Below are 27,444 nucleotides of genomic sequence, written 5' to 3'. Positions count from 1 at the left end.
TATTATTATTATCATCATCATCATCATCATCATCATCATCAGTGACCATCATTTGTGATATGGTTTGCTTATAACCCCAGAATCAGCAATTCCTTTTTTCTTTCAGTAACAGAAACTCACCATATTGAAGTGCTGAATGCATTCTGTATATTTGACAGAAGCACTGTATGCATAAACCATATACAGGTTGAGTATCCCATATCCAAATATTCCGAAATACGGAATATTCCGAAATACAGACTTTTTTGAGTGAGAGTAAGATAGTGAAACCTTTGTTTTCTGATGGCTCAATGTACACAAACTTTGTTTAATACGCAAAGTTATTAAAAATATTGTATTAAATTACCTTTAGGCTGTGAGTATAAGGTGTATATGAAACATAAATGATTTGTGTGACTGTAGACACACTTTGTTTAATGCACAAAGTTATAAAAAATGTTGTCTAAAATTACCTGCAGGCTTTGTTTATAAGGTGAATATGTAACATAAATGTATTCTGTGATTATATTTAGGTCCCATCACCATGATATCTCATTATGGTATGCAATTATTCCAAAATACTGAAAAATCTGATATCCAAAATACCTCTGGTCCCAAGCATTTTGGATAAGGGATACTCAACCTGTATATATATAGCCTTCTAATTCTTTGGTTACATAACTTACATTTTAATTACCTTCAAAAATGTCATAATAAATCTATAACTATGACTTATAGCCATACAACAGCTGAGATATATGGTTCCCACTCTATATGGTTGACACAGGATGCAGTTAGTATCCCAGCAGTCAGAATGCCTGTGTCATGTGACTGACACCAGAATCCCAACACAACTCGGAATCCCAGCGCCAGAACACTTGTCCGCCGACATCCAAAAAGTAAGTGTCGCGGTCAGTGTTAGGCTTAGGGCCCGGGGTGGTTAGGGTTAGGCAGTAGCAGGGGTTTAGCCATAGCTGGCACCCCGTGAATCTTAGCCCTAGTCGCCACCCCCAGATTCTTAGCACTAGCTGCCACCCCACAAATCTAAATCCTAGCTGCTACCCCATGCGGGTTAGCGTAGGGGACAGGGGAGGGGTAAAATAATTACTCTGTCCACTGTCGGCATTCTGCCAGTGTCGGTCATGTTGACACAGCACAGATGCCAGGTGATTCTTTTTTTTGAGGATTTAAAAATGATACAGGTTCATTAAGCTTAAACTTTACATTCTACTGTAACTGGGTGCATCCAAAGCAAGAATACAATTAAGATTGCATATTATAATGTTATTTTGTTTACGTCTACATCTGAATTTATTAGACAAAGGAGGTAATTCAGAGTTAATCATAGATGTGCTAAATTTAGCACATCTACGATCAGTTACTCTGACATGCGGGGAGACGCCCAGCACAGGGCTAGTCCGCCCCACATGTCAGCAATGCTTTTGTACCTGGTGAGTAGCTCCCTACTTGCGCAGCTCCCTCGTGCTGGCAGGGAGCTACCAACCGCGTTCTGGGACGCAGCGGCTGCTTGTGATGTCACGCAGCCACTGCGGCCCGCCCCAACAAAATGGTCCGGGCACGTCTCCGCTGTCCGGACCACGCCCTGCTATCGGCGCTCTAACGCCATTAGCACGCCCCCTCCCACCCAGCAACCGCCTCTGCCTGTCAATCAGGCAGAGGCGATCACAGCCAGTGAGATGCTAATAGCATCTCACTTGGCTCCCGGGGAGCGCACGCGCAGTGCGGCCGCTGTGCGTGCGCACTCCACAAATAAAATTAAGATTGCGATCACTGCCGCTGCAGCGATCCAGTCTGAATAAGCCCCAAAGTCTGATCTTGTGATGTATAAATGTATTCTACCATACTGGTGGGGAATTACTGCGATGTTGGTATATACTACTAGTTAGCATGAAGATACACATGATTTACTGTATGCTTTGCAAAACGTGTCTCTTCTCTAATCTTAATAAAGACAAGAAGAAAAAAATGAAATAAAAACACCATGCAAAAATTCTCAAAGGAGACGAACACTTTATTACTGTAAATTTAAAAGAGCAACTTAATTTTTCTTTAGCGTTACCTGATATAGATAACCTCAATGAAATGATCATCATTTTTCATGCTATTATTAGAGGAAATCATTTGCAGCCGTTGTATGTTGCCATGACTACTCCAGAAAGCCCTAAGGATGCAAGGATGGGAATTAGACTTTAATCCTGAGGTTATTTTCTATAGCAGCAGCTGTCCAGGGCTTGAAAGGCGTGGCAAATTACACCATTAAGACAGTGAAATGGCAGAATTACGCTAATTATCTGTGTAGACTTGACACAGGTGTTTATTGAAGAGAGCCTACACACTCCTAATGAAGGTAGGGAACTCTGCAACCACAATCTCAGCACTGGTCTGCCAAAGAAAAGCACTGCGATATGGGGGTCATTCCGAGTTGTTCGCTCTGTATTTTTTTCTCGCAACGGAGCGATTAGTCGCTAATGCGCATGCGCAATGCCCGCAGTGCGACTGCGCCAAGTAAATTTGCTATGCAGTTAGGTATTTTACTCACTGCATTACGAGGTTTTTTCTTCGTTCTGGTGATCGTAATGTGATTGACAGGAAGTGGGTGTTTCTGGGCGGAAACAGGCCGGTTTATGGGTGTGTGCGAAAAAACGCTACCGTTTCTGGGAAAAACGCGGGAGTGGCTGGAGAAACGGATGAGTGTCTGGGCGAACGCTGGGTGTGTTTGTGACGTCAAACCAGGAATGACAAGCACTGAACTGATTGCAGATGCCGAGTAAGTGTGGAGCTACTCAGAAACTGCTAAGAAGTGTCTATTCGCTATTTTGCTAATCTTCGTTCGCAATTTTGATAAGCTAATATTCACTCCCAGTAGGCGGCGGCTTAGCGTGTGCAAAGCTGCTAAAAGCAGCTTGCGAGCGAACAACTCTGAATGAGGGCCCATACCTCATGCAAGGCTCATAGCAGAGACCTTCCTGTTCCATAGGATTCTTAGTTTAATCACTATTAATTATAAAACTATTTTATGATAAATATTTTCCAAGTGTTACAAGCCAACAGTGATTTTATGCAACAGTCACGATGACCAGCAACCAAATACTACCAGGAAAAGGATATGGACTTCTAATAAGCATCTGGGGTCTTGGTGGATTGTTGGCAAGGATACAGATGTGTCCTCATTCATAAAGACTCAATACACCATACAGCGCAAAATGTCTGGCATGAGTGAGCGGCCAGGTGCTGAAAATGTATCTTAGGGCCTAATTCAGACCTGATCGCAGCAGCAAAATTGTACTCTAATGGGCAAAACCATGTGCATTGCAGGTGGGGCAGATGTAACATGTGCAGAGGGAGTTAGATTTGGGTGGGGTGTGTCTAAACTGTTATCTAAATTGCAGTGTAAAAATAAAGCATCCAGTATTTACCCTGCACAGAAACAAAATAACCCACCCAAAATTAGGCTCCTAGTCTCAAAGCAATGCGGCTAGGTTGCACAAGGAGAGACTGTGATTAATTTGATATATGACACTCGTACAACATATTGTGTGTGACTGAGGCTGTATATGGCGCAGAGCAGAACAGAGAGTCAGCCCGGGGTATACAGATGCATCCTCACACACCTTTGCCACAAATGGCTTCATGGTGGGGTGCTGCTGCGAGCAGCATGGCGGCCGCACAACATTGTCTTGCTATTATTCGTGGAAGCATGCATACACACGCTCCCACGAACGCCACAGGGAGCCAGCTAATAACAATAGAATGCAGGCGCATAGCTCGCTGCTACTTGTTCCTAATATGTGCTGGTGACTCCCCTGTAATATCAGGCCGCGGGAACGCTGCTAACCCGCTGCCTGCGGCTGCATGCAGCCGCAATGCGAACGCTTCTGCTGCTAGTAGGAATAGGTAATAGGACGCTGCGATGTGTTCGCATCACAGCAAAGCTATGTGAGGACCCATCTGCACTGTACACATGTCATATATCAAATGAATCAGCACAGTGTCCTCATGCTTCTTAAACTGGGCATACACTGACAATCACTCATTTGCTACCAAACACGGGAAAACGGACAAAACCTGTTGTTTATACAAATTGGTTAAATCACAGACAGGTTTTGTCCATTTTCCAGTGTTTGGGAGCAAATGATCGATTGTCAGTTGCTCTCATCCATTACCAGGTTTTCATTCCAACCACAGATTATCTGCCAGATAATTGTATAGTGTATGCCCAGTTTAAGAAGCATGAGGACTCTGTGCTGATTCATGTAGGGCAAAAAAGATTTAAAAAAAGGGGATCCGGTCTTTAGGTCGACAGTAAGTAGATCGACACAGTCTAGGTCGACCACTATTGGTCGACAGTAAGTAGATCGACATGGTTTCTAGGTCGACAAGAACTCTAGGTCGATTTGTTCTAGGTCGACATGACAAAAGGCTCACATTTTTTTTATATTTTTTTTTGCATTTTCATACTTTTTCATACTTTTGGGAACTACAATTGGGAATGGTAACCTGTGCCGAGCGGTGTGGTAGCGGATGGAGGCTCCTTGCCCAAAGTTTCCTCACCATGTGAGGGGATACGGTGCACTAATTGGGGTTCCCGGTCACTGTACGGAGAAAACGACACCACAAAAAGTATAAAAAAACTCAAGTCGACCTTTTCTCAAGTCGACCTAGTACATGTCGACCTAGAATCCTTGTCGACCTAGAAATGACATACTTACTATCGACCAATTATGGTTGACCTAAAAACTGTTGACCTAAGTCTAATCTACCTAACATACCACACCCAAAAATTCTCACGTGACCTGGCGTGCCAAGTGGAGCTGTTTGGCGTGACTGCAGCAAAGATGTAAGAAGACATACTGTATCTGTAATAAATGTTATTCATAGGATCAGAGACAGTACATAAGGGACCATGCAGAGGTTCCCAATAACATTAACATATATGTGTAACATAAACAAATAAAGATCATATATGTTGATGTATGCTAAGTAATGTCTTTTTGATATACGAAATTCCTTAGAAAAGTAAATATTGGTAAACCTCCATAGAAAAGACCTGTTGAAGTCTCTACTTTCCCAATTTAACATTTTATAACAAAGAGAAAAGTTATAAAACTTAAAGATATTGGAAATACAGTATGTGTGTACAGACACCAAAGGAAGCCTGAAGCCCACTTACTTAAACAGTGGAGTGGTTTTATTGAAGATAAAGAAGGTTCAATACAGCCGTACTCACTGTTATACACACTGGTAGAAGGGGCGTGGTTGAGCAGAGTGGAATGTCATACAGCTCCCCAGCCAGTGAGTGTAAGTAGATACCAGGTTGCATTCCTGTCTTTCTCTGTGGCACTCTCCCACAGTCTCAAGATGGCTCTGCACATTTTCAGTAGTAGCCAGAGTAGACATCTTGGTACAGGGAATGAAGCTTCCTTAGAGGAGTACCACCCTTTTTGTAACTGGGCCCTTTATTTATTTATTTACTGGAAATACACGGTGGAGTCACATTATTATAACCACCAGCTAATAGAGTCACCGCGGTGTGCAGCTTGGACAGCAACTAGACGGGATAAACTGTCGTTTTAGACACGAGAAAAGCAGCACATTTTATTTTGCAGGGGGTCTTTGATCAAGCATTCAGAAAACATCAGTGAGCGGAACGCTTGGCTAGAGAGCATCGGCGACTGCAGGCATCTTTCACAGTATCTCTTTTACTGTAGTGACAAAAAGAACCTTATTTAAAATATTAAAAAATAAATCTTGTCCGCTGCTGCCTGCACTTACTCCCTCTTTGAGTCTCCAGTTTAATCACAGCGGCGTTTTACATTTCTTGGTTTAGATATATATGTTTTTGTACTTATCTATTCCTCTAATCATTAATAATTCTGTCTATGATGCTGGGTTCTTATTTGTATTCATTTGCGCCGGGGATCAATAGTCCCTTTTCTTTCTTCGCAGTGATCTGCTGAGCAATGTTCTCTTGTGTGAGCAGTCAATTAAATTATCATGATTATACAAATAGTAAGAAAGAGGTTGTGCTGCGCGGGGATATTAATTGTTAAGGGACAATTATCACTCGAGCAGAGAATCGTACAGTGTGAGAAGATTCCAAACTCTTCTACTGAATTTTGTTTTCTTATTAAGAATTAAGCTCTTGAAGCTCAGTTACTCCACTTCCTAGAACACACGCTCATTTCGTGCACTGTACATACTGTAAAGTCAGTGAGCTACATTATTCCTTTCACACATTAGTTGCGTCTGCATACGCAAGTGTTCAGACATTAGTTGCGTCTGCATACACAAGTGTTTTAACTTTTAACACGTTCGTTTGTGTCTGAATAAACTTTTTTTTTTTTTTTGCTCAGTCCGTCTGACCATTGGTCACCATCTGTGTGTACACTATGCAGTACAGGACTGTATATTAACATTACAGTCGCCACTGACCATTTGCCAGAGCTTGTACTGTAGATCAATCCGCCGCTATTCAAACTAAAGTACTGGATTAGTGAAGCATTAGCCACCCAGTGGTGGAGATGTGTATTGCATGCTGAGTATCTAGTCGCGCCACAATGCGCCTGTCCGTGATTAAACTCAGCAACCTAAGCTATCGCCTAGGCGTGACTAAACCTCCATCTAGGCGCAGAAACAGTCAAGATAACGGAGGACCCATCTGTACACTGCAGGTGATTATTATCCTGCAGCCTCGGACCTGTAGTAGAGAAGGGCGTAATTATCCAAATATTTATAGTAACTGAAAAATTCACATTGTTGTCTTGTGGCACCAAATGTTCTATGCTCCACAAGCAGGATTCAGGTGCAAATGATCCCAGTTCTGTCCTATCTGTTCCACACCGGGTGGGGGGGGGGGGATGACCCAGATTTTTTTTACAGACATTGCGGAATGGCAAGGTAAAAACAGAACTTGAATATTTTGGGGTTCAATCAGATGTGGCTGCACTAAACCATACTTGCCATTCTGGGAGGCTCCCGAAAATCGAAGAGAACAAGTGGGCGGTCCGAGGGGGTCCAATGATGTGATTCGCGCTGAATCGCATCATCGTAGCTCCTCCCCCACTATACAGCGCCTTTTTTCTCGGCACTGCATAGCGGGGGGTGGAGCCACAATGACGTGATCCTGATGCCACGCCCCCTGGACTGTCCACTATCCGGTTGGCCACGCCCCCGGAATGCCCATTCTGCTGTCGGCCACACCCCCATGCACCTACAATGCTGCCTCCTCCCGGAGAAGGGGGCAGCACAGTAGGTAAGTATGGCTCACTTAGGTTCCAAACATATAGTATGTATGAATGAAGAGCAGGGGCGTTTTAAAAGAAGAGGGGGCCCTTGTGCAGACTCTGGGTGGGTCCCCTCCTCTTCATGGCGCCGAAGGTCGCCATGATCCGGAGACTAATTATCTACTGCGAAGCGGGCAATTTGGATGTGATTTTTTTTTATGCGGCTGCAGCTCCCGTCGCTGGATTCCGGAAAGGTGAGTGTTAAAACAATATGGGTGCAATGTGTGTTGTGTGAGCCTCCTGGACCCAGGAGCCCGTGTGCACTGCGCACGTTGCACCCATGATAGATACGCCTATGATGAAGCATCTTGCAATGTTTCTATTACCAGATTGGTTCAGGTATGGTTACAGGTAATTTTAGTGTGCTGAAGGGAAATGTAGGGGTGGGATTTGCAACCCCCCCTCTGTTTGTTTGTCTGTGACCCCTCCCCCTTTCCAGCACCTGATACATAATTATCTCCAGGAATGATCAAGCAACTTCCATTGTTTGTCTGCTTGTGTGCGAGAGGCATTGAATGGGAGCAGTATTTGGAAGGCATGCTGTTCCTTGTAGTCAATGGGAAATCCTGGGGGTGGCTCCTGGGTAAGTTAACTCTCTGTCTGGATGTGTTTTAGTAATAGCCTTTATCATGAGGCCTACTGTGACAAATTACATGGCCCTATGTGGGCACTGCTATCATGTAGTGTTAGGACTGCTGACATCGGAGAAGCCATGAAGTGGCTCAGCAGCTTAAACATGCGTTTGCAAACGTGTGACTAATTCTCTGAATTTTTATTACCAGATTGGTTCAGGTATGGTTACAGCTAATTTTTAGTGTGCTGAAGGGAAATGTAGGGGTGGGATTTGCAAACCCCCCCACCCCCCCTTCTCTGTTTGAATGTTAGTGCCGTACCAAGTTGGGTACATAAAGAGCATTGATGCCACCCTCCATAATTGAAGCAGGGAGAGTGCGCGCTGGGAATGGGCATGACAAATCAACTGTACCCTTAAATTAAAATTATGGCAAAAAGTAGTGCAGTGCCGTAACTAGACATTTTAGTGCTGTATTCAAGAAACAGCATCAGCCCCCCCCCCCCCCCCCCCCCCATATACAAAACGCGCAAAAAATACAGGGGCATGGCTTCATGGGGAATGGGAGTGACCACAAAATAATAACAATTCATATTACAACAGGTAGAGCCCCTTTTACACATTACGTCAGGTAGAGCCCCTGTACCATATTACGCCAGGTAGAGCCCCATTTTACACATTACTCCAGGTAGAGCCCCTATCACACAATATGCCAGGTAGAGTCCCCTTTTACACAGACTGGCAGGTAGAGCTCTCTTTTACACATTACGGCAGAGTCCCCTTTTAACATATTACAGCAGCAGAGTCCCCCTTTTTACACATTAGGCAAGCAGAGTCCCCCTTTTACAATTATGGCAGGCAGAGTCACCCTTTTTACACATTAGGCAGGCAGAGTTCCATTTTTACACATTATGGCAGCAGAGTTCCCCTTTTTACACATTAATCACAAAGTTAAGTCTATTCCCGTTATGCTGTACAGTAGAACCCCTTTTACACATTATAACACACAGTAGTAATGCTCCTTATAACACATTATGACACACAGTAGAAATGCTCCTTTAACACATTATGCTACACAGTAGTAGTGCTCCTTATATATTATGCCACACAATAATGCACCCTGCACATGTTTACTTGGGGTGAATGAGCTTTTAGAGAGCTTATTTGAGGAAGGCTTTCTTTTTGGTGCACTCTTATTTTTTATCGATTTATTAGTTAGTTAGTTAGTTAGTTAGTTAGTTAGTTAGTTAGTTAGTTAGTTAGTTAAAACATAACTTGTAATTTCAGTTGTTTAAAAATTGGCGACACTAGTTGTATACAATTGTATTTTGAGAGGCTATATAAGTAGAACAGGTGGATACAATTGTATTCTTAGAGGCTATTAAAGCAGAACTGAGCTTTTTGTGACACTTATAACTTGTTACACACGTGTCTCACTTGCCCAGTCTGACTGCTGCACAATCATTGTTCCAGGAACACAGAACAAATTTCACACTTATAAATGTACAGTATATACCCTCTGTGTGGAACACTGTCTATATCTTACAGAAACATACCAACTAATATTTTCTCAATACAGCTTTTTCGGATCCAAGTGGAATTAAGTATTGGTACGTCTACATTGATCTAATATATAATTACTATTGCCATTTGTGGCACGGCTTAATAAACAGCCATTATATTTTTATTATTGCACTGTCAGTTACACCGTTTTGACAACTAGTGTCACCAATTTTTAAACAATTGAAATTAAAAGTTATGTTTTAACAAACTAACAAATCGATTTAAAAAAGAGTGCACCAAAAAGAAAGCCTTCCTTGAATAAGCTCTCTAGAAGATCATTCACCCCAAGCAAACATATTGTATCTCGCTTTCTGGTGCACCTCCAGCTCGTTGACACATGACAATTTGATGTACAAAAAAGTAATAATCTGGTTTATTGTATTATTAGTTCTGAATACTGCTCAGTCCAGTGCATAATCACCTGAGGGGTTACCCTCCACCCACATATTACCCTACACATTATGCCACACACAGTAATGCCGTTACAAATGCCACACAATATTAGTGCCTCTTCCACAATAGGTCACATACTGTAGTAATCCTCCTTATAACATTATGATACACAGTAATGCCCCTTACACATTATGACACCCCCTCTTTCAGCCTCTCACCTCCCCCTGTGCCCTCCAGCAGCCTCTCACCTCCCCATCTGCCACCAGCAGGTTTGGATTTGGTGCTGGACCATTAGCTGCACACTGGCAAGTAGCCAGGTAGCCATGGAGACAGTGCCGGAATCTTGTGCCGGTCACGAGCCAATCAGTATAATAAATATAATGTGTGTCCACAACAGTTTAAGAAAAAAAAATGATGTAAAAAAGAAAAAAAGAAAAAGTCCCTTTTAGTCAATATCTACCTATCGATGTGGTACTATGTTTGAAAAAAAAAAACATACAGTACAGTTCCTCACTCCCTATCAGTACAGTTCCTCACTCCCTATCAGTATGGTTCCTCACTCCCTATCAGTACGGTTCCTCACTCCCTATCAGTAGGGTTCCTCACTCCCTATCAGTACGGTTCTTCACTCCCTATCAGTACGGTTCCTCACTCCCTATCAGTACGGTTCCTCACTCCCTATCAGTACGGTTACTCACTCCCTATCAGTACGGTTCCTCACTCCCTATCAGTACAGTTCCTCACTCCCTATCAGTACAGTTCCTCACTCCCTATCAGTACGGTTCCTCACTCCCTATCAGTACGGTTCCTCACTCCCTATCAGTACGGTTCCTCACTCCCTATCAGTATGGTTCCTCACTCCCTATCAGTACGGTTTCTCACGCCCTATCAGTACAGTTCCTCACTCCCTATCAGTACAGTTCCTCACTCCCTATCAGTACAGTTCCTCACTCCCTATCAGTACAGTTCCTCACTCCCTATCAGTACGGTTCCTCACTCCCTATCAGTACAGTTCCTCACTCCCTATCAGTACGGTTCCTCACTCCCTATCAGTACAGTTCCTCACTCCCTATCAGTACGGTTCCTCACTTCCTATCAGTACAGTTCCTCACTCCCTAACAGTACGGTTCCTCACTCCCTATCAGTACAGTTCCTCACTCCCTATCAGTACAGTTCCTCACTCCCTATCAGTACGGTTCCTCACTCCCTATCAGTACGGTTCCTCACTCCCTATCAGTACGGTTCCTCTCTCCCTATCAGTACAGTTCCCCACTCCCTATCAGTACAGTTCCTCACTCCCTATCAGTACAGTTCCTCACTCCCTATCACAAGACACACTCCCCTGCCCACACATATGTCTTATCAGCACACTTATACCCCTTTCACACCACAAAAATAAACCGTTATCGACCTGGTATATTGCCGGGATAACACAGGTCACTGCACGGTGTGAAAGGGGCCATGGTCAAATTCCCGGGTCGCCAGATCCGGTAATTCAACCCAGGAATAAAGCAGTGTTATTCCCGGGTTAAATACCGAGTCAAGTGCAGTGTGAACGGGTTGTCGGGACGATGCGACCCGGGACCCGTTCACTGTATAGGGAGAAGCGGCGCGGAGATGATGTCATCTCCCAACGCCACCTCCGCACCCACCCCCGATGCCAGCTCCGCCCCCACCCGCGATATCAACCCAACCCAGCATATTGCTGGGTCGGGAGGGCAGTGTGAAAGGGTCCAATGCCAGGTCCCGCATGCGTAGAACCCGTTTCCAATTCCCTGGTGGGACTTGGCATTGCGGTGTGAAAGGGGTATTACTGAGCTACGGAGACAAATCTAATCAACACAAAGAATGGTTACCAGGTCAGCGGGTGCACAGGCTGGCGTCCATGCACATACCCCTAAACCACCAATATACTATGTATATATTAGTGATGACCGGGAAACCGAACCCCCCCGAACTTCACCCTTTTTACACGGGTCCGAGCCATACTCGGATTCTCCCGTATGGCTCGGGTAACCCGAGCGCGCCCGAACGTCATCATCCCGCTGTCGGATTCTCGGGAGATTCGGATTCTATATAAGCAGCCGATCGTCGCCGCCATTTTCACTCGTGCATTGGAAATGTTAGGGAGAGGACGTGGCTGGCGTCCTCTCCGTTATTGTTGAACTTGATTGTGCTGTGCACTATTGCTTAATTGTGGGGAAGGCTGGGTAGCAGCTGTATAATATAGGAGGAGTACAGTGCAGAGTTTTGCTGATCAGTGACCACCAGTTATCCGTTCTCTGCCTGAAAAAAACGCTCCATATCTGTGCTCAGTGTGCTGCATATATCTGTGCTCACACTGCTTAATTGTGGGGACTGGGGAGCAGCTGTATTATATAGCAGGAGTACACTGCAGAGTTTTGCTGACAGTGACCACCAGTATACGTTGTCTGCCTGAAAAACACTCCATATCTGTGCTCAGTGTGCTGCTTTATTGTGGGGACTGGGGACCACCAGTATAATATTATATAGGAGGAGTACAGTGCAGAGTTTTGCTGACCAGTGACCAACAGTATATAATATATAGCATTACGGTACAGTAGGCCACTGCTGTACCTACCTCTGTGTCGTCATTAAGTATACTATCCATCTGGATTCTATACCTGTGGTGCATTTCAGTTGTGCAGTTTGCTGACACAGTGACCACCAGTATACTATATATAGCAGTACGGAAGGCCACTGCTGTACCTACCTCTGTGTCGTCATTAAGTATACTATCCATCTACATTCTATACCTGTGGTGCATTTTAGTTTTGCAGTTTGCTGACACAGTGACCACCAGTATACTATATATAGCAGTACGGAAGGCCACTGCTGTACCTACCTCTGTGTCGTCATTAAGTATACTATCCATCTACATTCTATACCTGTGGTGCATTTTAGTTTTGCAGTTTGCTGACACAGTGACCACCAGTATACTATATATAGCAGTACAGTACGGAAGGCCACTGCTGTACCTACCTCTGTGTCGTCATTAAGTATACTATCCATCTACATTCTATACCTGTGGTGCATTTTAGTTTTGCAGTTTGCTGACACAGTGACCACCAGTATACTATATATAGCAGTACAGTACGGAAGGCCACTGCTCTACCTACCTCTGTGTCGTCAAGTATACTATCCATCCATACCTATGGTGCTTTTCAGTTGTGCGCAGTATATATAGTAGTAGGCCATTGCTATTGATACTGGCATATAATTCCACACATTAAAAAATGGAGAACAAAAATGTGGAGGTTAAAATATGGAAAGATCAAGATCCACTTCCACCTTGTGCTGAAGCTGCTGCCACTAGTCATGGCCGAGACGATGAAATGCCATCAACGTCGTCTGCCAAGGCCGATGCCCAATGTCATAGTAGAGAGCATGAAAAATACAAAAAACAAAAGTTCAGTAAAATTACCTAAAAATCAAAATTGAAAGCATCTGATGAGAAGCGTAAACTTGCCAATATGCCATTTACGACACGGAGTGGCAAGGAACGGCTGAGGCCCTGGCCTATGTTCATGGCTAGTGGTTCAGCTTCACATGAGGATGGAAGCACTCATCCTCTCGCTATAAAAATGAAAAGACTTAAGCTGGCAAAAGCACAGCAAAGAACTGTGCGTTCTTCTAAATCACAAATCCCCAAGGAGAGTCCAATTGTGTCGGTTGCGATGCCTGACCTTCCCAACACTGGACGGGAAGAGCTTGCGCCTTCCACCATTTGCACGCCCCTTGCAAGTGCTGGAAGGAGCACCCGCAGTCCAGTTCCTGATAGTCAAATTGAAGATGTCACTGTTGAAGTACACCAGGATGAGGATATGGGTGTTGCTGGCGCTGGGGAGGAAATTGACAAGGAGGATTCTGATGGTGAGGTGGTTTGTTTAAGTCAGGCACCCGGGGAGACACCTGTTGTCCATGGGACGAATATGGCCATTTACATGCCTGGTCAAAATACAAAAAAAATCAGCTCTTCGGTGTGGAATTATTTCAACACAAATGCGGACAACAGGTGTCAAGCCGTGTGTTGCCTTTGTCAAGCTGTAATAAGTAGGGGGAAGGACGTTAACCACCTCGGAACATCCTCCCTTATACGTCACCTGCAGCGTATTCATCATAAGTCAGTGACAAGTTCAAAAACTTTGGGTGACAGCGGAAGCAGTCCACTGACCACTAAATCCCTTCCTCTTGTAACCAAGCTCCTGCAAAACACACCACCAACTCCCTCACTGTCAATTTCCTCATTACCCAGGAAAGCCAATAGTCCTGCAGGCCATGTCACTGGCAAGTCTGACGAGTCCTCTCCTGCCTTGGATTCCTCCGATGCATCCTTGAGTGTAACGCCTACTGCTGCTGGTGCTGCTGTTGTAGCTGCTGGGAGTCGATCGTCGTCCCAGAGGGGAAGTCGGAAGACCACTTGTACTACTTCCAGTAAGCAATTGACTGTCCAACAGTCCTTTGCGAGGAAGATGAAATATCACAGCAGTCATCCTGCTGCAAAGCAGATAACTCAGGCCTTGGCAGCCTGGGCGGTGAGAAACGTGGTTCCGGTATCCACCGTTAATTCAGAGCCAACTAGAGACTTGATTGAGGTACTGTGTCCCCGGTACCAAATACCATCTAAGTTCCATTTCTCTAGGCAGGCAATACCGAAAATGTACACAGACCTCAGAAAAAGACTCACCAGTGTCCTAAAAAATGCAGTTGTACCCAATGTCCACTTAACCACGGACATGTGGACAAGTGGAGCAGGGCAGACTAAGGACTATATGACTGTGACAGCCCACTGGGTAGATATATTGCCTCCCGCAGCAAGAACAGCAGCGGCGGCACCAGTAGCAGCATCTCGCAAACGCCAACTCGTTCCTAGGCAGGCTACGCTTTGTATCACCGCTCTCCAGAATAGGCACACAGCTGACAACCTCTTACGGAAACTGAGGAAGATCATCGCAGAATGGCTTACCCCAATTGGACTCTCCTGGGGATTTGTGACATCGGACAACGCCAGCAATATTGTGCGTGCATTACATCTGGGCAAATTCCAGCATGTCCCATGTTTTGCACATACATTGAATTTGGTGGTGCAGAATTATTTAAAAAACGACAGGGGCGTGCAAGAGATGCTGTCGGTGGCCCGAAGAATTGCGGGCCACTTTCGGCATTCAGCCACCGCGTACAGAAGACTGGAGCACCACCAAACATTCCTGAACCTGCCCTGCCATCATCTGAAGCAAGAGGTGGTAACGAAATGGAATTCAACCCTCTATATGCTTCAGAGGATGGAGGAGCAGCAAAAGGCCATTCAAGCCTATACATCTGCCCACGATATAGGCAAAGGAGGGGGAATGCACCTGACTCAAGCGCAGTGGAGAATGATTTCAACGTTGTGCAAGGTTCTGCAACCCTTTGAACTTGCCACACGTGAAGTCAGTTCAGACACTGCCAGCCTGAGTCAGGTCATTCCCCTCATCAGGCTTTTGCAGAGGAAGCTGGAGACATTGAAGGAGGAGCTAAAACAGAGCGATTCCGCTAGGCATGTGGGACTTGTGGATGGAGCCCTTAATTCGCTTAACCAGGATTCACGGGTGGTCAATCTGTTGAAATCAGTGCACCTCATTTTGGCCACCGTGCTCGATCCTAGATTTAAAACCTACGTTGTATCTCTCTTTCCGGCATACACAAGTTTGCAGAGGTTCAAAGACCTGCTGGTGAGAAAATTGTCAAGTCAAGCGGAACGTGACCCGTCAACAGCTCCTCCTTCACATTCTCCCGCAACTGGGGGTGCGAGAAAAAGGCTAAGAATTCCGAGCCCACCCGCTGGCGGTGATGCAGGGCAGTCTGGAGCGAGTGCTGACATCTGGTCCGGACTGAAGGACCTGCCAACGATTACTGACATGTCGTCTACTGTCACTTCATATGATTCTCTCACCATTGAAAGAATGGTGGAGGATTATATGAGTGACCGCATCCAAGTAGACACATTAGACAGTCTAGGGCCGGCTCCAGGCATGTTCGACTAAAGCGGCCGCGCGGGGCTCCACTCTTATAGGGCGCCGCACGCTGCGGCCGCCATATTCCTGCCTGGAGCCAGCTTTTAATCTGTGTCCCACTCCCGGCCGCTTGTGTGCGCGATATGCAGCGCGCTGTGCGGCGCCGGCGTCTGACGTTGGACGCCGGCGCCGCGCAGCGTGCATAGCGCGCAGACAGTATCGTTCCTCCGTCCGCGGCCCCCCCACCCACCCGCGCCTACAGCAGTACTCCCGGCTCCCAGCACCGCAGTGTCAGTGACAGGTAAGTAAAAATCTGTCTGGCACTGTGTGGGGTCGTTTATGTTTCTGGCACTGTGGGGGCATATCTGCACTGTGGGGGCATTATGTTTCTGGCACTGTGGGGGCATACCTGCACTGTGGGGGCATTATGTTTCTGGCACTGTGGGGGCATATCTGCACTGTGGGGGCATTATGTTTCTGGCACTGTGGGGGCATATCTGCACTGTGGGGGCATTATGTTTCTGGCCCTGTGGGGGCATACGCATATCTGCACTGTGGGGGCATTATGTTTCTGGCACTGTGGGGGCATATCTGCACTGTGGGGGCATTATGTTTCTGGCACTGTGGGGGCATACCTGCACTGTGGGGGCATTATGTTTCTGGCACTGTGGGGGCATATCTGCACTGTGGGGGCATTATGTTTCTGGCACTGTGGGGGCATATCTGCACTGTGGGGGCATTATGTTTCTGGCACTGTGGGGGCATTATGTTTCTGGCACTGTGGGGGCATATCTGCACTGTGGGGGCATTAATGTTTCTGGCACTGTGGGGGCATATCTGCACTGTGGTGGCATTTATGTTTCTGGCACTGGGGGCATTTATGTATCTGGCACTGTGGGGGCATATCTGCACTGTGGGGGCTTTTATGTTTTGTGGCACGGCGGGCATTTATTTATCTGGCACTGTGGGGGCATTTATGTTTTGTGGCACTGGGGGCATTTATGTATCTGGCACTTATGTATCTGGCACTGTGGGGTCATTGATGCATCTGGCACTGTGGGGGCACTTATGTATCTGGCATTGTGTGGTCATTTATGTATCTGGCATTGTGGGGGCATTTATGTATCTGGCACTGGGGGCATATCTGCACTGTGTGGCCATTTATGTATCTGGCACTGCTGGGGGGCATGTCACGTGTAGCTGGCACTGCTGGGGGGTATGTCACGTGTAGCTGGCACTGCTGGAGGGCATGTCACGTGTAGCTGGCACTGCTGGGGGGCATATCATGTAGTGTATCTACTAGGCGTCTGTGGCTAGGCAATGTGTCTATCGTGCGCTGCCTGGCGCAAAGTGTCTATCGTGCTCTGCCTGGCGCAAAGTGTCTATCGTGCTCTGCCTGGCGCAAAGTGTCTAACGTGCTCTGCCTGGCGCAAAGTGTATAGGAGGTTCTACCTGGTGCAATGTGTATTAGCTGCACTACTATGTGGTGTAATGCGAATTGCCACTATTCTGTGGTCATGCACCTTCCCCACGAAGCAACGCCCCTAAATTTTTGCTGCGCGCCTTCGGCGCGCACTGTCCCTGCTTCAGCTTGTGGGTGGAGGAGCACCAAGCATTACAGTATGTACATCATTTTGCCCTCCTTACTTAAAAATGTGCCCTCCTTGTGATCAGCACCCTGCCCTAAAACGTGAACACTATCATGTGTAGCTGGCACTGCTGGGGGTCTATTGTGTGTAGCTGGCACTGTTGAGGGGCATGTCATGTGTAGCTGGCACTGCTGCGGGGCATGTCATGTGTAGCTGGCACTGCTGCGGGGCATGTCATGTGTTGCTGGCACTGCTGCGGGGCATGTCATGTGTTGCTGGCACTGCTGCGGGGAATGTCATGTGTAGCTGGCACTACACTGGAGACATTGTGTGTTAGGAACACTACTGTGGCTGTTCTGCATAAGGCTGCTAATTGTGTGCATAGAGGGGGTGTGAAAAAATATATTTATTTATAGTTTAATAATATGAAGTTACGAGACCACACCCACTTTCCCTGGAGGCCACGCTCACTTTCCCCGAAGCGCAAGCGCCGCATAGGGGTTGGGGGGCGCTTTTACATTTTCTCGCTCAGGGTGCTAGTAGGCCTGGAGCCGGCCCTGAGACAGTCCGTACGTATACTGGCAGGAAAAAGAGGCAATTTGGAGGCCCTAGCACAAACTGGCTTTATTCTACCTAAGTTGCCCTCCCTCCAGTGTGTACTCCGAAAGAGTGTTTAGTGCAGCCGCTCACCTTGTCAGCAATCGGCGTACGAGGTTACTTACAGAAAATGTGGAGAAGATGATGTTCATCAAAATGAATTATAATCAATTCCTCCGTGGAGACATTCACCAGCAGCAATTGCCTCCACAAAGTACACAGGGACCTGAGATGGTGGGTTCCAGTGGGGACGAATTAATAATCTGTGAGGAGGGGGATGTACACAGTGAAAGGGGTGAGGAATCGGAGGATGATGATGAGGTGGACATCTTGCCTCTGTAGAGCCAGTTTGTGCAAGGAGAGATTGATTGCTTCTTTTTTTGGTGGGGGCCCAAACCAACCAGTCATTTCAGTCACAGTCGTGTGGCAGACCCTGTCGCTGAAATGATGGGTTCGTTAAAGTGTGCATGTCCTGTTTATACAACATAAGGGTGGGTGGGAGGGCCCAAGGACAATTCCATCTTGCACCTCTTTTTTCTTTAATTTTTCTTTGCATCATGTGCTGTTTGGGGACAATTTTTTTGAAGTGCCATCCTGCCTGACACTGCAGTGCCACTCCTAGATGGGCCAGGTGTTTGTGTCGGCCACTTGTGTCGCTTAGCTTAGTCACACAGCGACCTTGGTGCGCCTCTTTTTTTCTTTGCATCATGTGCTGTTTGGGGACTATTTTTTTGAAGTGCCATCCTGCCTGACACTGCAGTGCCACTCCTAGATGGGCCAGGTGTTTGTGTCGGCCACTTGTGTCGCTTAGCTTAGTCACACAGCGACCTTGGTGCGCCTCTTTTTTTCTTTGCATCATGTGCTGTTTGGGGACAATTTTTTTGAAGTGCCATCCTGCCTGACACTGCAGTGCCACTCCTAGATGGGCCAGGTGTTTGTGTCGGCCACTTGTGTCGCTTAGCTTAGTCACACAGCGACCTTGGTGTGCCTCTTTTTTTCTTTGCATCATGTGCTGTTTGGGGACTATTTTTTTGAAGTGCCATCCTGCCTGACACTGCAGTGCCACTCCTAGATGGGCCAGGTGTTTGTGTCGGCCACTTGTGTCGCTTAGCTTAGTCACACAGCGACCTTGGTGCGCCTCTTTTTTTCTTTGCATCATGTGCTGTTTGGGGACTATTTTTTTGAAGTGCCATCCTGCCTGACACTGCAGTGCCACTCCTAGATGGGCCAGGTGTTTGTGTCGGCCACTTGTGTCGCTTAGCTTAGTCACACAGCGACCTTGGTGCGCCTCTTTTTTTCTTTGCATCATGTGCTGTTTGGGGACAATTTTTTTGAAGTGCCATCCTGCCTGACACTGCAGTGCCACTCCTAGATGGGCCAGGTGTTTGTGTCGGCCACTTGTGTCGCTTAGCTTAGTCACACAGCGACCTTGGTGTGCCTCTTTTTTTCTTTGCATCATGTGCTGTTTGGGGACTATTTTTTTGAAGTGCCATCCTGCCTGACACTGCAGTGCCACTCCTAGATGGGCCAGGTGTTTGTGTCGGCCACTTGTGTCACTTAGCTTAGCCATCCAGCGACCTCGGTGCAAATTTTAGGACTAAAAATAATATTGTGAGGTGTGAGGTGTTCAGAATAGACTGGAAATGAGTGGAAATTATGTTTATTGAGGTTAATAAAACTATGGGATCAAAATGACCCCCAAATTCTATGATTTAAGCTGTTTTTTAGGGTTTTTTGTAAAAAACACCCAAATCCAAAACACACCCGAATCCGACAAAAAAATTTCGGTGAGGTTTTGCCAAAACGCGTCCGAATCCAAAACACGGCCGCAGAACCGAATCCAAAACCAAAACACAAAACCCGAAAAATGTCCGGTGCACATCACTAGTATATATACACATATACCCCACCACCACAGAGTTATACTGTGTATATACAGTACACCCCTCCTGTACATTCACATACTTCCCCAAATACGTATATACACTTCTCCTGTACATACACATGCCGAGTCGTGCAAGTAGAAAAAATACTTAGCGGTACAGTGTGGACGCGCCGGAGGCGCACGGCAAAAAATTGGCCTGGCCACTGAACATGGGGGCATATCAACATGACACCCCACACATTTCTCGTCACTCTGGGAACATTCCTTTACATTCCATATGCACCTTACCTATATGGTGGTTTCTCACAATGGGGATCCTCTGAAGAAATGTATCCTCCCTGGTCAGACAGCGTCTTCAGTCGGTAATCACTATTCATGTAGGAAATCACATGGTCCGGAAGATGCCTGTTTGTGTAGGAATATAACCAATGTCATCATCATACATCACAGGTTCAACCAGACTCATGCCATTTGTGTCACCTTCTACCCACTGCGTCTCCCAGCAACACCATCATCTCCCCCTGCACCTCTCAGCCATACCATCATCTTCCTCCCTGAACCTCTCAGCCATACCGTCATCTTCCTCCCTGCGTCTCTCAGCCATACCATCCTCTTCTCCCCTGCATCTCCCAGCCACACCATCATTTTCCCCCCCTGCATCTCTCAGCCACACCATGATCTTCCCCCATGCATCTCTCAGACACACATCAACTCACCCTCCTTCCCTCTGTGTCGCTCAGCTTGCCCCTGTTCACTGGCAGCCAGCCCCTCTCACCTCTGCTTTCTGTATGAGGTGGACGGTGAAGCCAGGCATGCGCCACAGGAAGTACACAGTGAGAGCAGGCTATTCTTCATGTGAGCCGCTGGGCAGGACAAGGAGCGACGCATGGTGTGACGTTGTGCTCCCAGCAGCCTTGGCCAACGGGTGATGGTAGGAGTTGCCACGCCATCGAGTACAGTGCTCAGCGGCGCAGTATAAACTAATAGCAGCTGTAAGATGGTCAGGTGGTACAGTGTACCTGCCGCCAATTTCTTAATGGTACACCGTATCGGCCCGTACCCCCATACATGCACCACTGCACATACCTCCACATATACACCCTTCCTGTATATACACATACCCCCAATATACACCCCTCCTGTACACACGCATGCCCCCCATATGCATATGTACACATGCCCCCCAATATTCATATATACACCTTCCTCTACATTGACATCCCACCCCACACATATACATATATACATCCCTCTGTGTATACACATACCCCACTCAATAAACATCTAAACAACCCTGGTACCAAACATATGTGTATGTATATATATATATATATATATATATATATATATACACACACACACACACGCAACTCACCCAGCCTGATCAGCAGCAGGAAGCACTGCAACATGACAGTCACCTCACTATACCAGCCCGGCTCCTTAGAGCTGTGTTCAGTGGCATGCGGCTGCTTGCAGCATATATATAATGTCACGCGTTGCGACATTACAAGGCGCGGAGGAAGCGCCAAGACACTGCGGTGCAGGTATGGCAAATAAACCCTTCATCTGCGCCGCCAGAGACCACTGGTGCTTGATCTACAGAGGGAAGAGCCGCGGTCAGCCTAGTGACACAGTTCCCCTCGGCTTCCCTGGTCGGACTGGCCCATGTGGTCATCGGCCCTTCTGGCATTTGCCAGAACTGCCAGATGGCCAGCCCAGCCCTAGCGAGGGGGTTTGATAGACCGGAGGATCTATTCATGAAGCAGTGAAAAGAGCGGAGAAGTGAGCCAGTGGAGACGTTGCCGATGGCAACCAATCAGCTGCTCTGTATAGTTTTATAGTATGCAAATTATAAATGTTACTTCAATATTGATTGGTTGCCATGGGCAACTTCTCTACTGGCTCACTTATATACACTTTTCACTGCTTCATGAATAGACCCCCCAGGGCTCCCCACACTGTCGCCTCCTGGCAGGCTCCCAGCAGCGTTGCAATGCATTACATCATGTTTGCTGCTGGGAGCTGGATCCTGACACCACCGGTAGCATTGTGGACATGACGTGGCGGATGTGTGCATATGCACACTGGAGCTAAGCATACACTAGTATGCGCCATGCCAAGTTGTGCACAATATAATCACACATCCACTTACGACTGAAGAGGTGTCATTGGGGGAGGCATTCAATTTGCCAGCTGTCGGGATCCCGGCTGTCAGGAGACCAACGCCGGAATCCCAACATCCGGTGAAATACCAGCGGTCGGCTGAAATCCCCACTTGGGTGGTGGTCCACGCCACCAGCCGAGGGGGAATACAACCCTGTGGTGTGGCCTGAACTGTGCCCGCCGCCGGTAATCCAGCTGTTGGGATCCCAGCGTCGGTCTCCTGACCGCTGCGATCCCGACAGCCGGGATATCATACTGAATCTGTAATTGGTGCTGCAGTAGGGCGCTTGCTAGCAGGCACAGTTCAGAGCGGCCGTGGTGATGGAACCTCCAGTTCTGCAGAGTTATATGGAAGCATAAACACATCTTTTTTCGTACAGATCTTCTGCACCTAGAACATGGCTGGTACAGAAGTGCACTAATATGATGAGAACACATTTCCAACTAAGCACTACAGCCAGAGAGATGCATGACTGTATATATGCGAATATAGGCCCTCATTCCGAGTTGTTCGCTCGCAAGGCGATTTTAGCAGTATTGCACACGCTAAGCCGCCGCCTACTGGGAGTGAATATTAGCTTCTTAAAATTGCGAACGATGTATTCGCAATATTGCGATTACACACCTCGTAGCAGTTTCAGAGTAGCTTCAGACTTACTCGGCATCTGCGATCAGTTCAGTGCTTGTCGTTCCTGGTTTGACGTCACAAACACACCCAGCGTTCGCCCAGACACTCCTCCGTTTCTCCAGCCACTCCCGCGTTTTTTCCGGAAACGGTAGCGTTTTTATCCACACGCCCATAAAACGCCGTGTTTCCGCCCAGTAACACCCATTTCCTGTCAATCACACTACGATCGCCGGAGCGAAAAAAAAGCCGTGAGTAAAAATCCTATCTTCATAGCAAATTTACTTGGCGCAGTCGCAGTGCGGACATTGCGCATGCGCACTAAGCGGAAAATCGCTGCGATGCGATGAAATTTACCGAGCGAACAACTCGGAATGAGGGCCATACTGCGTGCATTTAGTGCATGCAATGCAGGAGAATTATGCTCGACTTTGTATCAGTACATTTGTGTCATGCAAAAATAATAGTCATATAATTCTGATATATATTTTGCAATAACTTTATATAGGCCGATTATTTTTCCAATATATATACAGAGTAATTTTACCTCTCTGTGTTGCTCTGTGTATTCTAACTTTTACCACATCTAAAAGGACACAGACTGTCCGGATCCTATGATCCTGAGTAAGCTCAGGTTATGTAGGCAGGCTGGTGGCTGTAACCATCACGAATCAGGGCCCTCATTCCAAGTTCATCGCTCACTAGCTACTTTTTGCAGCCTTGCAAATGCTTTGTTGCCGCCCACGGGGGAGTGTATTTTCGCTTTTGCAAGTGGTACGAAAAAGTTTTTTGCAGTTTATGAGTAGGTCTGAACTTACTCAGTCCTTGTGATCACTTCAGCCTGTCCGGTTCCGGAATTGACGTCAGACACCCGCCCTGCAAACGCCCGGACATGCTTGCATTTTCCCTACTACTCCCAGAAAACGGTCCGTTGACACCCATAAACGCCCTCTTCCTGTCAATCTCCTTGCGATCGGTTGTGCGAATGGATTCGTCACTAGAAGCATTGCACAGCAATGATGCTGTTTGTACATGTACGATGCACGTGTGCGCATTGCGGTGCATACGCATGCACAGTTTTGCTGTTTTTTATAACTGGTGGCTGTGCTGCAAAAATTGGCAGCGAGCGATCAACTCGGAATGGCTCTACATGTCAGATGGTTGTGAGGGAGATCAAAGGCATAATCCTTGCTAAAGCAAACAGGAGGCTTCAATCTCTTACAGACTCATCCTGCTGCATTAGAATTTAAATTAAACGGAATTGCATAGTCGCTTCCTTGTGGCTGTGCAATTCCATACAATGAATCGGGCCCATAGAGCCTTAGGGAAACATGTACTAAGTAGTGAAAAGAGTGGAGAAGTGAGCCAGTAGAGAAGTTGCCCATGGCAACCAATCAACATTGACGTAACATTTATAATTTGCATACTATCAAATTATAAAGAGCAGCTGATTGGTTGCCATGGGCAATTTCTGCACTGGTTCCTTTCTCCGCTTTTATCACTGCTTAGTACACTCCCCCCTTAGTCTATGGGCTACATTACGCAAAAGTTAATTGGGATCATATGCAGGTGCAAAGTAGAATCCGGCACTGTGCTAGCGTTTACTGCATATGCTGCAGCCGGTAATTTCTGCATGTCGGCGGATGCCAGAGCAGTGAGTATAACGTGTGATGTGGGCCATGGCTCCCACTGCACACATTGCGCCTAATTCAGCATGGATTGTTATTCAAAGAAGTTGTCTGCGAGTAGAAAGGCGCCGCCCTGACAGTCTTTGGCGCCTGAGCAAATGTGAGTAGGTCTCAGGCATCCACTAATCTGCAACTGAGACGGGCTGGAAGTTGTCTGCGCTAATGTCAGAGACCATCCCCAAAAATGCTTGGGCACGCCTGCGTTTTTTCTGACACATTTTGTCCAGAGAACATTCCATAGCTTGGCCCGACAGCTTGGCCGTAGATGATAAAGGGGGAGATGTACTAAGCAGTGATAACAATGGAGAAGTGAGCCAGTGGAGAAGTTGCCCATGGCAACCAATCAGCATTGACATAACATTTAGAATTTGCATACTATAAACATAATGCCCCCATAATCACCAAGATCTTCAACAAATCGCTGCAGCTACAGAAAGTTCCTTCTTGCCTCAAAAGGTCCACTATCGTCCAGGTCCCAAAGAAACCCTCGATCAGGAACCTGAACGACTACAAGCCGATAGCACTGACGTCTGTGGTCATGAAAACGTTCGAGCGTCTGGTTTTGAATCACCTGAAAACTGTGACTGGCCCCCAACTGGACCCCCTACAGTTTGCCTATCGATCGAATCGTTGTGTCGAGGATGCAGTCAACCTGGGCCTGCACTACATTCTACAGCACCTAGACATTCCCGGTACCTACGCGAGGGTCCTGTTTGTGTATTTCAGCTCGGCCTTCAATACAATTGTAATATCCAGGTGAGTATTATACTAATATCTAGAGGTAAGTATTCAGGCAGGGTTTTCATGTAGTAACTTGTCTCTCTCTTCCTAATCCACAGGTCCTTGTAATCTCCATAGAGAGGGGAGAAGGGAATCTTACTCAAAGAGGTTTAACTTAGTAATATTATTGAAGCACAATGGCCCTCATTCCGAGTTGATCGCTCGCAAGGCGATTTTAGCAGAGTTACACACGCTAAGCCGCCGCCTACTGGGAGTGAATCTTAGCTTCTTAAAATTGCGACCGATGTATTCGCAATATTGCGATTACAAACTACTTAGCAGTTTCAGAGTAGCTTCAGACTTACTCGGCATCTGCGATCAGTTCAGTGCTTGTCGTTCCTGGTTTGACGTCATAAACACACCCAGCGTTCGCCCAGACACTCCTCCGTTTCTCCAGCCACTCCCGCGTTTTTCCCAGAAACGGTAGCGTTTTTTCACACACTCCCATAAAACGGCCAGTTTCCGCCCAGAAACACCCACTTCCTGTCAATCACATTACGATCGCCGGAGCGAAGAAAAAGCCGTGAGTAAAAATACTATCTTCATTGTTAAATTACTTGGCGCAGTCGCAGTGCGAATATTGCGCATGCGTACTAAGCGGAATTTCACTGCGATGCGATGAAATATACCGAGCGAACGACTCAGAATGAGGGCCAATGTTTGTACAACAGCATCCAATTTAGCAATATTAACAACCCTATGCAATGGCACACCAAACAATAAAATCTATCACTCCTCCTCAGAGTCTTCTTACTCAGGAGTCAAAACAGAATTACCTGTATCCGTACTAGCAGAGTAAATTTTATAACAGTGTCAGATACATAAACGGTTACCATATGTATGTTATCTTTAATACACGATATCAGAGCTCTAATATTGATCAGTACTGAGCATGCTTCAAATTTAATTAAACAACAAAGTTCAGCTGTATATACTTTTGGTGGTGCACATGAGTTGTCTTTTACTCCTGTCTCCTTTTAAGAGTTAATGAGGCATATGAGTAGTATTAAAGAGCGCTCATTTCAAGGTTAGCTTGAGACAAATGCAACTGAGATAAAAGGTTCAATAAGTTGTCATTTTGACATTGAAGTTTGTAGGGGGATGGATGTCAAGCAGGACTTTACTAGCAGAACTGGCTCAACAGGGTTAAAATCTCAGTATCACGCCTGATATGACTGCCAGCTTTTACTCTTGCTTAGGAAGAAGTACCACAATATGTTGATGTGCACTACATTAAATCCTGCAGGACTGAATCACTCATTTACTTAAGTTCTGCTCAATGCAAATATAACTGTCCCCGTGTAATAGGTAATATTGCAGCAGGGTGCCTTAGTTAACTCACAAGTACAGAAACTGCTTTATTCTTTGTATAGTTAGTGTGTAGTGAACTGTGGTGACTCACAATTACTGAGTATTGATACAGCTGTTTGCAGTGATACCTGTGCAGTAGTAATGGAAGTGCTGTGCTGTAGACAGCTGTCTGTGCAGGACCTGCGCCGGCTTTCATGCTCCAGTAGGCAGATAACGCTCCCCGCTGCCCATTATTGTCCCTATTTGGGGAATCTAGGCCCGTCTCCTGCCTTTAATAATACACACAGAGGGCTGGCAATTTCACCTCTGCTCCACCCGTCACTATTGGAAACTGCTCCTGCCGCTGTCACTCTGATTACAACCGCATCCCCAATCTTGTCTTGTATGGGGGACGAGTCACATTACTGTCCATTGCTGGAGGAGGGTCCGCCGCCATCTTCTCAGTCACCTCAGCGCTCTACTGACGGCATAGATCTCCTCTCAAGGTCAGGTACCTCACCTCTGCTCTCACCAACTGCCTTTCTGCCAACTGTCACTGACCTCTCCACCTGATTGGTCATGTGACCTGCTCCTGAGCAGTTGCCGGGGCTGCTGGAAGTTATGGTCTGTCAGTTGTATAATGACGTACACCTGCGCTGTAGCATGATGCACAATGTCTGACACAATACTGCTCATAGTGGGGTATTACACAATCATCCCCAGCATCTTCCACCCCAAATTACTTCGCCTAGGGGTCCCAGAAGCTACCTGTTCCTGGATAGTAGACTTCCTGACAGATAGGACACAGGTGGTGATATCGGGGGAATTCACCTCTCAAGCGCGGTCCATTAGTACGGCTGTGTCCTCTCACCCCTGCTTTTCTCCCTGTACACAAATGACTGCACCTCAGAGGCGCAATCAGTAAAAATCATCAAATTTGCCAACGACACCACCGTCATTGGCCACATCAAGGACGGGGACGAATCGGCCTATAAACGGAAAG

The 27,444-nt window shown here is 46.6% G+C and overlaps 1 long non-coding RNA gene across 1 annotated transcript; it reads right to left on the bottom strand.

Annotated features, from left to right (window-relative positions):
- Window positions 1–1,990: 1,990 nt before the first annotated feature.
- LOC134919767 (uncharacterized) lies at window positions 1,991–26,979 on the bottom strand. The gene is made up of 2 exons (XR_010177464.1): window positions 26,591–26,979; window positions 1,991–2,161 (listed from the first exon to the last, which is right to left on the bottom strand). It is a non-coding gene; the product is annotated as an uncharacterized LOC134919767 (long non-coding RNA).
- Between the last annotated feature and the right edge of the window lie 465 nt (window positions 26,980–27,444).

Source organism: Pseudophryne corroboree, chromosome 1, assembly GCF_028390025.1.
Source record: "Pseudophryne corroboree isolate aPseCor3 chromosome 1, aPseCor3.hap2, whole genome shotgun sequence".
Lineage (NCBI taxonomy): Eukaryota > Metazoa > Chordata > Amphibia > Anura > Myobatrachidae > Pseudophryne > Pseudophryne corroboree.
This window is presented reverse-complemented; position numbering and strand designations above follow the sequence as displayed.